The 13778-nt window shown below is 43.3% G+C and overlaps 1 protein-coding gene across 9 annotated transcripts in view; it reads left to right on the plus strand.

Moving 5' to 3' along the window:
* The first annotated feature begins 422 nt into the window (after positions 1-422).
* Positions 423-13778, plus strand: part of CLIP1 (CAP-Gly domain containing linker protein 1) — a 94696-nt gene continuing 81340 nt past the window's right edge. For 6 of the 9 annotated variants that reach the window (XM_090063871.1, XM_090063879.1, XM_090063878.1 and 3 more), the window contains exon 1: positions 874-975. The gene's annotated coding sequence lies outside the window, so the exon portion shown is untranslated. Of the gene's footprint in view, positions 562-679; positions 825-873; positions 976-2088; positions 2547-13778 lie in introns of those variants that run through there. The other 3 variants (XM_090063874.1, XM_090063873.1, XM_090063875.1) reach the window with 3 other exon arrangements.

The following is a 13778-nucleotide window of genomic DNA, read 5'->3' on the forward strand; positions in this document are numbered from 1 at the left end:
AAATGTTACCATGTTTGATTGAAATTTTGCCTCACTGAAATTTTACTTTTCACTGAAATTTTACGTTGCAGCACTGAAATGTTGCCGCGCTTGATTGAAAGCTTACGTTTCACTGAAATACATTTGATTGAAACGTTGTTTCACTGAAATTTGACCATGTTGCACTGACCATTTCAATCACATGTAACATCTATGTTTCACTGAAATGTTACCACCTTTCTCTGAAATGTGGTTTCGTTGAAGTCTCAGGGTGCGCTGAAATGTTGCCACGCTTGCCTGAAGCGTCACCTCGCACTGAAACGCTACCGCGCGCTGATATTTTTGATTGAAATCTGACCACGTTTCACTGAAGCGTCGCCGCGCTTGGTTGAGCTGTTACCTTCCGGTGACAGTTATCACGTTTGGTTGAAATGTTACGTGAGCGTGGCACGTCGCCCCGCTCCCCCGCAGCGCTCCCGGGGGCGAGGGCCGTGCTCCCGGGGGCGGGGGTCCGCGGAAGCCGCGACCTGGGCGGGGCGGCGCCGGGCCCAGGCGGGGCTCCCGGCGAAGCGCGAGGCCGCGGTGAGCCCGGGCGCCGCTGCGGGCCTGCCCGCCCGCTGCCGCCCGTGAGGGGAGCGCGGGGGGCCGGTTGGGCGCTGCAGCCCCGCCGCGAGGGGGAGGCCGTGCGAGGAGCGGCGGCGGCGGCGGCTCTCCCGGCCGGGAGGCGGCTCCCTCGCGCCGAGGCGCGGGCGAACAAAGGCGGCGGGAGGGGGCGGTGCTGCTGCAGTCCCCGCCCCGGAGCGGGAGGTGCCGCGGCCGCTGTAGAGGGGCAGGAGGCGGCAGCGGTGAGGCCGGGCGCGGGGCCTGCTCGGGCGGGACCCCGCGGGAGTGGGGGGCGGGTGGAGGCCGGGCCGGGCCGGGCCGGGGGAGGCGGCGGCGGCGGCGGCGGCTGCCGCCGGGGCAAGTACAGCGACACGGAGACACGCTGAGCAACAGGTTGGGTCCGCCGCCCCCTCAGCGCGCGGGGCCGAGGGACGGTCGTGGCCAGCCCCCCCTCCCCCCCGGTCCGCTTCTTTTTTTCCCCCAAACCCAGGCTGAGGGGCTGGGAGGGGTCGGTTTGAAATGGCAGCCAGACAGTCTGCCTTTTTTTTGTGCCTCCGCTGAAGGGTTTCTTGGGCTGCGTCGCGCGGGAGGGTGACAGTCTGTGTGTGCGTCTGCATCTGTCTCTCCTACAGCACCAAAGGTTTGCCCCGGCCCTGGCTGACTGGTGTCAGCGCGGCCTCGCCCGTGCTTTTGTCTCGTGTTTTTGGTGGTTTTCTGGCTGGCCTTGCACGCCTGCCTCGGGGCTGGGGAGGTGGCTATGGGTGGCGGGGACGCAAAATGTGCGCTCTCTTCATTGCCAGGTGTGAGGAGTTGGAGGGCCGGCCGGCGGGCCGGCTGCGTTGATGTAGTCGATGCGACAGGAAGTGCAGTAGTGTGACAGTCTCGTTTTGAAAGTGCTGTCAGGCTGACAGCACCCTTTTCTCCAAGGCTCGCTAAGTGCAGGTAGTTGGGACGAAGATGGGTAATGTCAAGAAACACACACACGTATGTTTATATGTGTGTGTATACACACACACACACATATATACATATATATAGGATAGAATTGCATACATACATACTATACGCACGCACACATTAAACTGTAGGAGTCAGCCTGTTTTTGTTAAATCCCGCACGGCATCCCTGCATTGTGGGGGGGACGGGGGAGGTCTGCGATGCCCCGTCTGGTTGTTCCCTTCCCCATCAAGTGCCGGGTGGCTCTCTGCTGTGTGCCTCACCAGACCAGTTTTAGGTCCTGCTTCTGGAAATGCTTACTCATGGCCTCAAATTGCTACATGCGAGTTGTTCTATTGCTGTCAATAGAACTACCCACTTAGTAAAGTTAAGGATGTGCATAAGGCTGCGTAGACTTGGTTTCTATTTATAAAAAAAGGCATGTTAACGAGCAGCTTCACGAAAGGTGACATTTTGTTTTAGTTCAACTTATTTTGTTCATTTCTGCTTAAACAGTCAAAGCATCTCAGGATTCATGTTTAGGCCCAGCTTCTCAGTGTTGCCAATTCTGCTGATTTTTATCAGGAGTCTTGTGATAGTTGGCACTTTTCCTTAGAGCCCTGGAGTGAGTTGACTATTTGTGAATATGAGTTTTTATGTATTTTGTTAAGGCATTCCTAGCCTTTAAGGTTTTGAGCAAAGCTTAAAGATGTGAACACCAAAAAGGTCTTTACGGCTTTATTTTGGGGGATAGGTTGATTATTTTTTTTTTAATGCTTGTGTTTGAGTCTTTTTGCTATAGAGTACAGGTGTTAAATACTTTAAGGGAACATTTTTACTTTTACAAACTTTAGGGGAAAGTGTACTTACAGGATCCTTAGAACCCTTTGATGTAGAGTTTGGGTATTAATTGGTGGCATGGAGGAGGGGAGAATCTCCTTTCCTGCCCAAATATTGATCTAGCCCAAGCTGTCTTCGGCTGTGACCATTGACAGTGTCCAATATCCAGGACAGCTTCTCTCTTAATGGTAGGTTACACTTGTTCAGCTATTTTAGTGGTTCCTCCTTTATTCTGTTAATTATTCTAAGGTTTTCTTTGGTATTGATTGTGAATACCTCATTTTAGATCTCCTTTCAGAAGAACTTGAGTCATCAGTCTTCCCTGTGGAACTGTTCCTGTTCTCCTTTTTTTTTTCTTCTGTCTTTGTCTGAAAGACTCTGGTCAAATGCTTTCCATATAACCCTAACTCAACTTTTCTAATGCATGAAAATGATAGGTATGCATGCTAAAAATGTTTTGGGATCCCAAAAATGTTTGGGTTTCTGTTATTTAATAATAGGTGTATGTATAATATTGGTTCTGATCTCATGCTCTGAGCTGTGCTTCAGTACTTAATGGAGTAATTGAGCCAGTCTGCCTCTCTTCTTTATGAAATGTCCAAAGTCAATCTAGCAGACACTCTTATGCCAGCTGCAGCTTGAGGGTCTGGGAGGTAGTAAGGGAAGTGAGGGGGAAATGGTGGAATGTCTGCACCCTACATTTCTTCTACCTGCTGGCAAGCCTCAGTTAATAGCTTAAAGTTGTTATAATCTTTATTGCTTGCTCAGCAGTTCTTGATGTGTTTGGGGCTCTTCCGTACTGCTTGCTGGAGACAATTCAATTAAGAAATGATGGATGTTGAAGAGTCAGAGCTAGTTGGAGTATTATAGACTGTCTCTCTTAAATTTTCAGTTGAACAAGTTTAACCTTGTAGCTGAGCAGGTATTTTCTGAAGGGTGCTTTGCATCTATTGAAGGATGTCTCAAAGTTATCAAGAGGTGCCTCAAGTCTAAAAAGGTTGAGAACCACTTCCCTAGACTTGTGACATGGAATTGCTCGATTCTGCTTTGAAACTGGGTCAGGATTGCAGTTATTGCCTTAGCAGGGCTGCCTTATGTCCTGCACTTGCCAATTCTCTTCCTTCTGGGAGCAGTGATAATGCTGAGTACTAACTAAGTAGTTTCATTAAAGCAAATTACTTATTTAGAGTAAAAGCATGTAAGATCAGGGCTTGAATTACAGGGAACCTTGGTGGGGGTGAGCCCCCACTCCGTAAGAGATGAGAGCCCCTCTGTAAGATCTGAAAATCATAACCTTCTCTGATTTTATTAGTACATTGGGATGGGCAGCTCCCCCTCTTTTTTTGCAGACCTCTTCCCCCTCCAAGAGTCAAAGTGTAATTTGAACCCTGTGTAGAAAATGGCTTTTACATGATAAAATGCGCAAATGTCTGTCTTGCCCGGTGTCCGGACATCCTCCATAAGTAGCTCTTGATAAGTCCGAGTTTTCTGTAGACCCTTTTGAAAGCCCTATAGGCTGGTTGGCATAATACATTTCTTTAACTAAGAAATGTGATTTCTTCATAGAAATTCTTAGTGGGGCAAAACCGGGCCCGCATCTTGTTTGGAGACGGGCTATAGGATACTTGACATTGATATCCTCTTCCATTGTCTTGTAATTACCTGCTGACTGTTTGTTCAAAGGTGGTTTATCCAGGTCCCTTGTGCAGTTTCTGTGCTTTTTCCACTCCCCACCAGGGCCCAGTAAATTCAGTCAATACAAGCATATAACGAGCATGTAAATTATACAGTCCATCTCAGTTGCTAGCTTACATAGCAGCTCCATGATTATGACACCACTAATTTAAAAGACTAAGAAGGCTGAGAGCTAGGAAGAAGGCTGAGAGCTAGGAAGGGAGGGAGTCTTATTTTGACAATATGAATTGACCTAACCACTTTCTGTGCCCCAGGACCAAAAATCTATCTGTGTTGTTTGCTGTGGCTTCCTTGTTTTAGTCCCTCACTTACAGTTACATCAGTTAGATGCCTGGGGACCTGGATGTCCTTGTTCAGACATGTTCTGTAGTTGAGAATAACGGGAAATGGTATTCTTGAAGTCAGTTCCCACCTTCTGTTTCTAAATCATTTTTTAATGTCTAATTTCTGTCAGAATTTCAGACTTTAAACAACTGAGAGATGCTCAGAGTGATGCAAGTCAGGTCTCTTCATGGACTGAATGTACTTATTAGCAAGGAGGATTAAGTTTGTTTTTTTTCCCAGGAGCCTACCAAACTCTGTAGGTAAACAAACCAGCCATGTGTGTAAGTGTACAAATATGCACACAGAGTTAAATGTAAGACTATAGCAAGTCCTCTCTTAGTGACTTGCAGGATTTTTCATTCTCTTTACTCTTCCCATAAGATTTCAGGAGGAAGTTAAGGGAGGTTGCTATTTAAAAATGGGTTGCAAATGGTTGTTAGCTTGTATATTAATGGGATCAAAGATCTTTCAGTTGGTTATGTTCTCTCTTCCCTTTGTTCTGTTGTTATCATTCTGCTCCTGGACTAGTATTTTATCATTAGGACTAAATGTTGAAAATAAATTGTTTTGGTAATTCCATCCCTGGTTATAGGTAGGAAAAGACACCTGTTTTCTGCAGCGTAAAATACCTATGTGGAAGGCTGAGATGCTTTGCTGGAGTTCCTCTTGGAAAGAATAGCTAATTCTCATTGAAGGGCTAGTATGAATTGTTTTCTAGGTTGGAAACCAGGAAAAAGTTCTTAACAGTTTCTGACTGTCTGGATGGAGTGGTATGGACTGAGAAGAAGGGACCCTGTAGCCTTTTAATAGATGATAGCAGCTATGGATTTTATAACATCTGTGGGGCCTTAAGTAACCAAGATTCTGCATTAACAACTGAAGCAGAGTGTTATAATTTACACCTTGCTTTCTGCAAATTTTAGCTTTTGAGCACTTATCAGTTCTTCCCCTTTTGTTAATTAAAGGTGGGAACTTTTCTCAAAATCTTAGCAGATTGTCTTCAAATAGCAACATAGCATGGCAAATAATGACTCATAATGTTGTTAGCTAGAAGCAATTTTTATCCCTTGCAGACCTCTTCAACTTTCAAATGTTTGATTATTAAAATGGGAGTGTCTGATTGTTTGTTTGTGTGTGTCCATGGGTGGGATTGGGCCTGCGTGCCTGGATCTAAATTGCATTGCCTCCATCCAGCTCCTTACGCCAGGCCGAGGGCCCTGTACCGCCCTGCACCTCAGATCCAGCATGCAGGGTTACAGCCAACAGGGTTCCCCATGGGCTGAATATGCACCAGGGGCCAGATCTGCCTTGTGGACCAGGCCTTGAGCACCTGTGGTCTAAGCCTGTGGCCTGGTTGTTTAACTTTAAGATTTGTAGCGTCCTCTCAAGTGATCATAATAGTGTGAGATGCATGTTATACTTTAGTGTCCATAAACAGAGAATGATAGAAAAGAAAGTTGAAAAGGGCATTGAGGTCAGTTTATCTGTTCACTTGATCAACTATATCTAAACAGTTGCTGGCAAATATTCATAGATTCATAGATGCTAGGGTCGGAAGGGACCTCAACAGATCATCGAGTCCGACCCCCTGCATAAGCAGGAAAGAGTGCTGGGCCTACATTACCCCAGCTAGATACACATCCAACCTTCTCTTGAATACCCCCAGGGTAGGGGAGAGCACCACCTCCCTTGGGAGCCCGTTCCAGACCTTGGCCACTCGAACCGTGAAGAAGTTCCTCCTAATATCCAATCTAAATCTGCTCTCTTCTAGCTTGTGGCCATTATTTCTTGTAACCCCCGGGGGCGCCTTGGTGAATAAATACTCACCAATTCCCTTCTGTGCCCCCCTGACGAACTTATAGGCAGCCACCAGGTCGCCTCTCAACCTTCTCTTGCGGAGGCTGAAAAGGTCCAGTTTCTCTAATCTCTCCTCATAGGGCTTGGCCTGCAGGCCCTTAACCATACGAGTGGCCCTTCTCTGGACCCTCTCCAGGTTATCCGCATCCTTCTTGAAGTGCGGCGCCCAGAATTGCACGCAGTACTCCAGCTGCGGTCTGACCAGCGCCCGATAGAGGGGAAGTATCACCTCCTTGGACCTATTTGTCATGCATCTGCTGATGCACAATAAAGTGCCATTGGCTTTTCTGATGGTTTCGTCACACTGCCGACTCATGTTCATCTTGGAGTCTACTAGGACTCCAAGATCCCTTTCCACTTCCGTGCCACCCAGCAGGTCATTTCCTAGGCTGTAGGTGTGCTGGACATTTTTCCTCCCTAGATGCAGCACTTTGCATTTCTCCTTGTTGAACTGCATTCTGTTGTTTTCTGCCCACTTGTCTAACCTGTCCAGGTCTGCTTGCAACGTTCCCTGCCCTCCGGCGTGTCCACTTCGCCCCATAGCTTAGTGTCATCTGCAAACTTGGACAGAGTACATTTCACCCCCTCGTCCAAGTCGCTGATGAAGACATTAAAGAGTATCGGTCCAAGCACCGAGCCCTGCGGGACCCCACTGCCCACACTCTTCCAGGTCGAAACCGACCCATCCACCACAACTCTCTGGGTGCGACCCTCCAGCCAATTCTCCACCCACCGGACTGTGCAGTAATCCAAGTCACAGCCCCTTAACTTGTTCACCAGTATGGGGTGGGATACCGTGTCAAAGGCCTTCCTGAAGTCCAAGTATACGACATCCACCCCTCCTCCTGCGTCGAGGCGTTTTGTGACCTGGTCATAAAAAGAGACTAGATTGGTCAGGCATGATCTACCTGCCACGAACCCGTGCTGGTTTCCCCTCAGCATAATTTGTCCTGCCGGGCTCTCACAAATGTGAGCCTTGATGATTTTCTCAAAGATTTTGCCAAGGATGGAGATGAGACTGACTGGCCTATAGTTACCCGGGTCCTCCTTCCTCCCCTTCTTGAAAATGGGAACCACATTGGCCCTTTTCCAGTCCTCCGGGACTTGACCCGTGCGCCACGAGCGTTCAAATATTCCCGCCAGTGGCTCTGCAATGATGTCGGCCAGTGCCTTCAGTACCCTCGGATGGAGCTCATCCGGGCCTGCCGACTTAAAGGCATCCAGTTCTTCCAAGTGACCCTGCACCACCTCAGGGTCCACGCATGGAAGTCTGGTGCCTTGCTGCTGCCTCCCTACACTCCCAGGGAGAGACTTGTTGTGCCTCTCGCTTAGGAACACTGAGGCGAAGAACTCGTTGAGGAGTTCAGCCTTGTCCCCTCTGTCCGTCACATATCTAACATATTCTTTAAAAATTCCAGTAATTGGGATTTCACAGACTTCTGAGTAATTATTCCCATGCTTAAACATTCTCGCCCTTTGAATGGTAATTGAAATATCCCTTCCTATAAGCTAAGTCCATTACTACTTGTGCTCTCTCCAGTGGTCACAAGGAATGGTTCCTCTTTGCAGTAACAGATTTGAAGGCTGTTACTGTGTCTCCCCTCTACATTCTCTTTGGACTAAAAATGCTCTTTCAAACTTTCCTCGTAGGTCATGCTTTCTAGACCTCCTATCACTTTTACTGCTCTAGATCCTCTGCAACTGGTTTACATCTTTCTTAAACCAATACTAGATATAATACTCAAGATGAGGCTTTACCAGTGCTAAACAGAGTAGAAGGATTACTAAATGTGTCATGCATGTGGCATTCCTGTTTATACATCCCAAGATAGCATATGCTTTTTTCCAACAGTATGATTTGCTGCAGAAGTACTGACAAATCAGCAAATACCTACTTTGTATTTGTGCAGTTGATATTAGCAAAACGTAATTCCTTGCACTTGTTTTTATTGAATTGTCGTGTTTATTTTGGACTATTTCTCTACTTAAGATTATTATGAATTCTAATTCTCTCTTTCAAAGTTCTTGATTCCCTCCCAGCTTGGTATCTGCTGCAAATTTAGTAATTCATCATTTGAGTCGTTATTGACAATATTGAATAATACCTCACCTGAGACAGAACCCCATTTAAAACACACTCCAGTCTGAGAGGCAACCATCTTGTAAATGTAGAATGTTATTTTCAAGCCCATTTTTATAGTAGTTTAATCTAGTCTACGTTTTCCTGGCTTATTTATGAGAAGTTAATTAGGCAGTGTTAAAAGCCTAATTTAAATCTGTTTTTCCCCTACCCACAAGACTTGTTACCCAGTTATCAGAAGAAATTCTGTTGACTGATTTATCCTGTGAGTGGTATTATTGTGTTCAAACATAACTCGTGTTATTAATCAGAGTGTGCAGTGTTTATGGAAGAACTTCTTAGCCAGATAGTGAAGATCTTTGATTTCTCTTTTAAAACAAATTGATATAATTTAGTCCAGTCTGTACACATACGAAGAACTCCATAGCAAATGCATCTTTCTCCAGTGATTATAACAGTATCTTTCAAAGGCAGTTCAGAGAAGCAGAAGACCAAATCAAATTTAATTTCATTTACATTAGCTAGACATAACTGTTATATTATCAGAGGTGCATTTATCCAGGAATAATCCCTAAAGAATGGATTTAACTTATCTTATAAAATGTGAATCGCTAGCAATGCTTTTCTGATCCAAGTCTTAGAAAGTAGCAAAAGAAATTTATGTCCTGTGCTCTAAGTAGGATGGATGTCTGTTTTTAGGCCAAGTATATTTCCCTAGCTGATGGTAGAAGTACTGTAGACCTGACTGGAATATATTTGAGTGCAGTTATGCTTAGAGAAGTGAGTTGGTCCATTGATAACTTCTCTTCACCAGTTCTGTTTCTTGTCTTTAAGAGAGCAGTTATCCTCAGTTTGCTGGTTAAATATGAATCCAGATCCATACCCAATTTCTGTTTAGGTGCTTAAATAACTTTTAGGGGCCTAGACTTAGGTTTGTATTCTTTCCAGCCTTGCAGAGGACTGTTGAAGGAGAACGAGCTGGTTTCCTTTTTGCCTTATGCCCAATCAGCTAAATTGTTTACCAAGTTACAAATGCAAAATCTTTCCTGTTGAGCATGAAGTACAAAAAACTCAATCGTCTGACAGTCGTATACTCAGCTGAATGCTTGGTGCGGGTAGTTAGCAAAACGTCTTGTAAACTGAGTAAATGTGATCTAGTGTCACTAAGAAACAAACCTGGGGCAGCATGATGCAGAGTATTTTACTGTTGCACGCATAGATATAGAAATATATAGATAAGTAATGTGTGGAGATAGAGTCCATCTCCCCCCACCCTGCATTTCACAGCATATTCAAATAAGTATAAATTGTAAGACATTTGGGGTCATTCATAATACCAGATGGATTACCTGGGTCATTCATTGCTGTTTTCTTCTAGTTACTCCTAGTTAAATATGACTATCCAAATAAGGCCAAGCTGTATATGATACAGTCATAAATTCTCTGCATTTCAATTTAAGTAGTACCTAAAGATGTGTAGCCAAGGTTGTAGGTACCCCTAGTCCATCACTAACAATATAATTAAAATTTTAGCAACAATCAAATGAGGATTTAAAAGTAACCACTTCTGTAAAGGAGGTTGCATCACACAAGCTTTGTTCTTCCTGGTTTGTTTCTAGTTTCAACTTGTTACTGTTTCCATAAAGTTTTGCAGCTGAAAATGCATGCTGTATCTTGTGCGGAGCCTCATGCTCTTCAAGTGCAGAAAAGCATCTAGTTGCTGTTGGGATATTGGTCTTTAATACATATGTACACATAGATTCTGGGGTGATTTCCTTTATTTAGAATTATTTATAATTAAATAGTAAATGTTAAAATTGTTCCTATGTAATCCAGTACACAAGTTAATATGAGGTAGGTGTGCAGTACCTCAGTAACATTAGGTCCCTGTAAACTGTATTAAGTTGGACACCTTAAATAACAAACAGTAAGCTTGCAGGTTTGCAAATCAAGAGTGCCAACCCCAAGCATCCAAAAAAAACTAAGGTTTTTAAGCAAATTCCTTTTATTAACTTTGCATTCTTGCTTATTTCATCTGTTGAGTTCAATTTTTCATACTTTCCTTTGCAGGCATGAGGGCTAGATACTTAGAAACAAGCTGCCAGGGTTTTAAGAAAAATGTCATGATGTTAGAGTTGGCAGCATAAGCACTGTGTGAGATGTTAAAGTGTTTTTTTTTTTTTTCCCATAACTTTTTGCTACCTTAAACAAAAGAAATCACTTGCTTTTTTCCTACATATTATAGTTATTTTTCTCCAGTGTTTTAGAGTTTTCTTTCAGACTCAAGCTAGTCATAGCACTGTGGAGAAATACATATTTAACCAATTATGTAGTGAATTTTTATGGGTAGTTGATTAAATAAGATGTGTGCATAAAGTAGATACTATTCATGCATATTTCACAAAGAATCAGTATGATTAACAAAATTAACAGGCTGAAAGTAGTTTCTACTCTTAGAATTTAGAAATGTGTTGGCATGAAGAAACATGTGCCAAGGTATTTCATTTCTTAAACTGTTGGCTTAATTTTAATTGTAATATTTTAAAGAATTCATGCATGACCAATTATGGATGAATTTACATAAAATAATTGTCACCCGTAGCTAATTTTACAAGTACACTGCACATGAGAAGTGGTGCTCTAAGAGCAGGCATGAAGAGTTAAGGTGTATGCACATGCATGTAGATGTAATGTCTGTAGGAGACTGACGTGGAGTGCAGGTTTTAAGTCGATTCAGGCATTGTGCTGTTTCATGCTAGATAGTCCTCTTCCATATCTCTCTCTCCACACTCTCTGTTTCCACATGGAATCTACATTTAATTTTGTGGCTTAAGTCAGCCACAACACCATCAGAGAAGGTTCCTACCTTGAATTGTACAAGGCTCAAGGTCCCAGTTACTAGTAAAACAGTATCAGTGACAGTACTGCCCTTGAGAGAGTCTAGGAGTGGTTACAGTACTCTGCTCTGTTGGGTGTTGTCAGCTAAGTTTTTATAGCTCTATAATCTCTCTTCTTATAATTTCTTAAGGGGAATGACTAAATTCTTGGAACTTAAAGCAGTTGACTATAATAGCTATAAAATATCAACATGCTGAAATACGTATTTTGAATTTTAACAGCAGTTTATATGATCTGCTAGGTCAAAATGTGCATCTTGTAATGTGCCTTTGTAATCTGTCCTGCATTTTTCAAAACGACTAGAGATTTTTCACGTTCTAACTTCTTGAGTGCCCAACTCAAGTTTCCTGAAGGAGATGGATTTTTTCAGAAAATTAGTGTCTTACCTCTGGAAGATTAAAGATTATTCAGATTGAACACCCAAAATTTGAGGCCCTCTGTTAGCAATCACTCATGAAAATTTAGGTTTCTAAAAATACTCTTCATCTCAAAATTTATCCTGCAAAATTCAAGAGCTGTAAGCATCCTTGGTATTAACAGTGATTGGTGAAACTTTACAAACGATTAAGTTGTTTTATCTAATTTAGGATTGTGTATTTTAAAGAACAAATCACAAGCTGATAGCAGGAAGAGAAATCACTTGCTTTGGCAATATAAGAGTATTTATTCTCTTGGACATTCTCTTCTGCTATCCTGTATTTTAAAATAAATCAAGTTACTATGGAAAAAGTAATGGCAGTGTTTTTCGTTTTCCTGTGGTTTCTCCCTCTTGTACAATGCATCTTCCTACAAAAATGGGGAGGAGAAAGTAGTGATCTGCAGCACCAAGTCCGGAGAGAAAACACTTTAATTAAAAATGTACGCCTTGTAAAATAAAGTGATGTCTCTGGATATTTAATACTTCTTAATATTGTGAGTTCCTAGTCTTAAGGCCACAAGGTTCATCTTTTATTACCTTGTAGGTTATGGCCAATTAAGGGAGATGCCTCAAAGTAGGAGCGTCAGACCCATTTGCAAAGGGTCAAATTGTATGTTTAATTCTGGTCTGAGAGATGGGATGCAAATTTAGAATTTAATTTTTCTCTTTGAACTCCAGCAGATTTCCCCCACAGATATTAATTAAAGGAAGGAGGTTACAGAGACTTTCTGTAGCAACTTAATGTTTGTGTTTCTTCAGCATCACTTGTCAAGAAAATCAGATTCCTTTTAAGCCACTGATGTTTGAGTGCTCTCTCTAATTTGACCTTTCTTTCTCTCCCTCTTCCCCTATCTTTGCAGGGCTCGCTGTGTTTCTTCTTACATTTTTTTTTCTTTGTAGCAGCTTCTGGTCCTTTCTTGAGGACATTGCGTCCCAACCTATCTTTCACATCCCATCCATTTAGGATGACCAGGAATACCATTGGGTACATGGCTCAACTCTTGTTTGTCTGCCACCCAGCCTAATGGGGCCCCAGTGCCAGCTAGAGCATGTGAACATTACCCTAATATAAATATTTATAGCAGTCTGTTTTAAAAAGATGCTGTTGTGGGTTTAAGGAGCCGACGTTCCAAGGAGATGATTGAGAATCTGGAGAGTTAACACTCAAAATTGTGTCATGTTGCGTGCAGGATCCTTGCAAGCTCGGGCAACATGGCTATGTTGTTTCATGAATCTATATTTAGAAGGCTTGCTCACGCTTATGATGAGGGTTAGAAACATTTTCTGTGAAAATTGAGGTTCTGGAGAGCTTACCTACATTACACAGACCGCAAAATTGCATCAAGGCAACTGGTGTACGCTTTGCCAGCCAGATCTTTTTAAGTGTAATTTTCTTTCTTTTTTGCATTTCTGTGGTGATGGGAGTGTGATGGACTACAATGTTCAGTACATTCATAGGTTGGGAATTGCATTTTGGTCATGTGTGGATGCATCCTATGCTGTTGTCTTCAAATGCAATTTATTTGTGCAGGTGAGGTTTTTGGGTAAATGTGATATCTTTTATTAAACCAACTGAGTTGTTGGGAAAAAGTTCTTTATGAGCTTTCAGGCACAAGCACCGTTCTTCATGTATAGGGAGACTGCTGTTGTTCTGAGATCTCCAAGGAATGAAAGAAGCTAAAAGTGTGGCAGAAGGTCGGTGAGAATGTAAATGGGTGGAAATTAGGAAAACAAGGGGTAGAGAAGGGAGGGCGGGGTGGAACCAACAAGGAAATAGTGGGTGAAGGAATGCCAAAGGTAAGCAAAGGAGACTGGGATGTAATTGAGTTCTCCAAGGTAGAAAAGAGGCAGTGTGTGAAAAAAGTAAATAGCTGGAAATTAGTAAGACAAAGGGTAGAGAGGAGGGAAAGAAGGGTGGGGTATAAATGGTAAGGGCAGGCAGGTACCTGGTGAATCAGGTATCAGGCAGGTTGTAATGTCATAAATCCAATGTCTATATTGAGTTCATGGTTTTTTGTATCCAGCAGACAGATACAGGTACCTATGGGGTTCCCAGCTGGTAACATCACAGACCCAGAGTTTCTTCTTAGCTTTTGTTCAATTTCAGTGGAACGTGTTGTTTCTGTAATGCTGAAACAATGCACAGTA

Source organism: Crocodylus siamensis, chromosome 9 (genome assembly GCF_052110815.1).
Source record: "Crocodylus siamensis isolate JL-2025a chromosome 9, ASM5211081v1, whole genome shotgun sequence".
In the NCBI taxonomy this organism is placed as follows: Eukaryota; Metazoa; Chordata; order Crocodylia; family Crocodylidae; genus Crocodylus; species Crocodylus siamensis.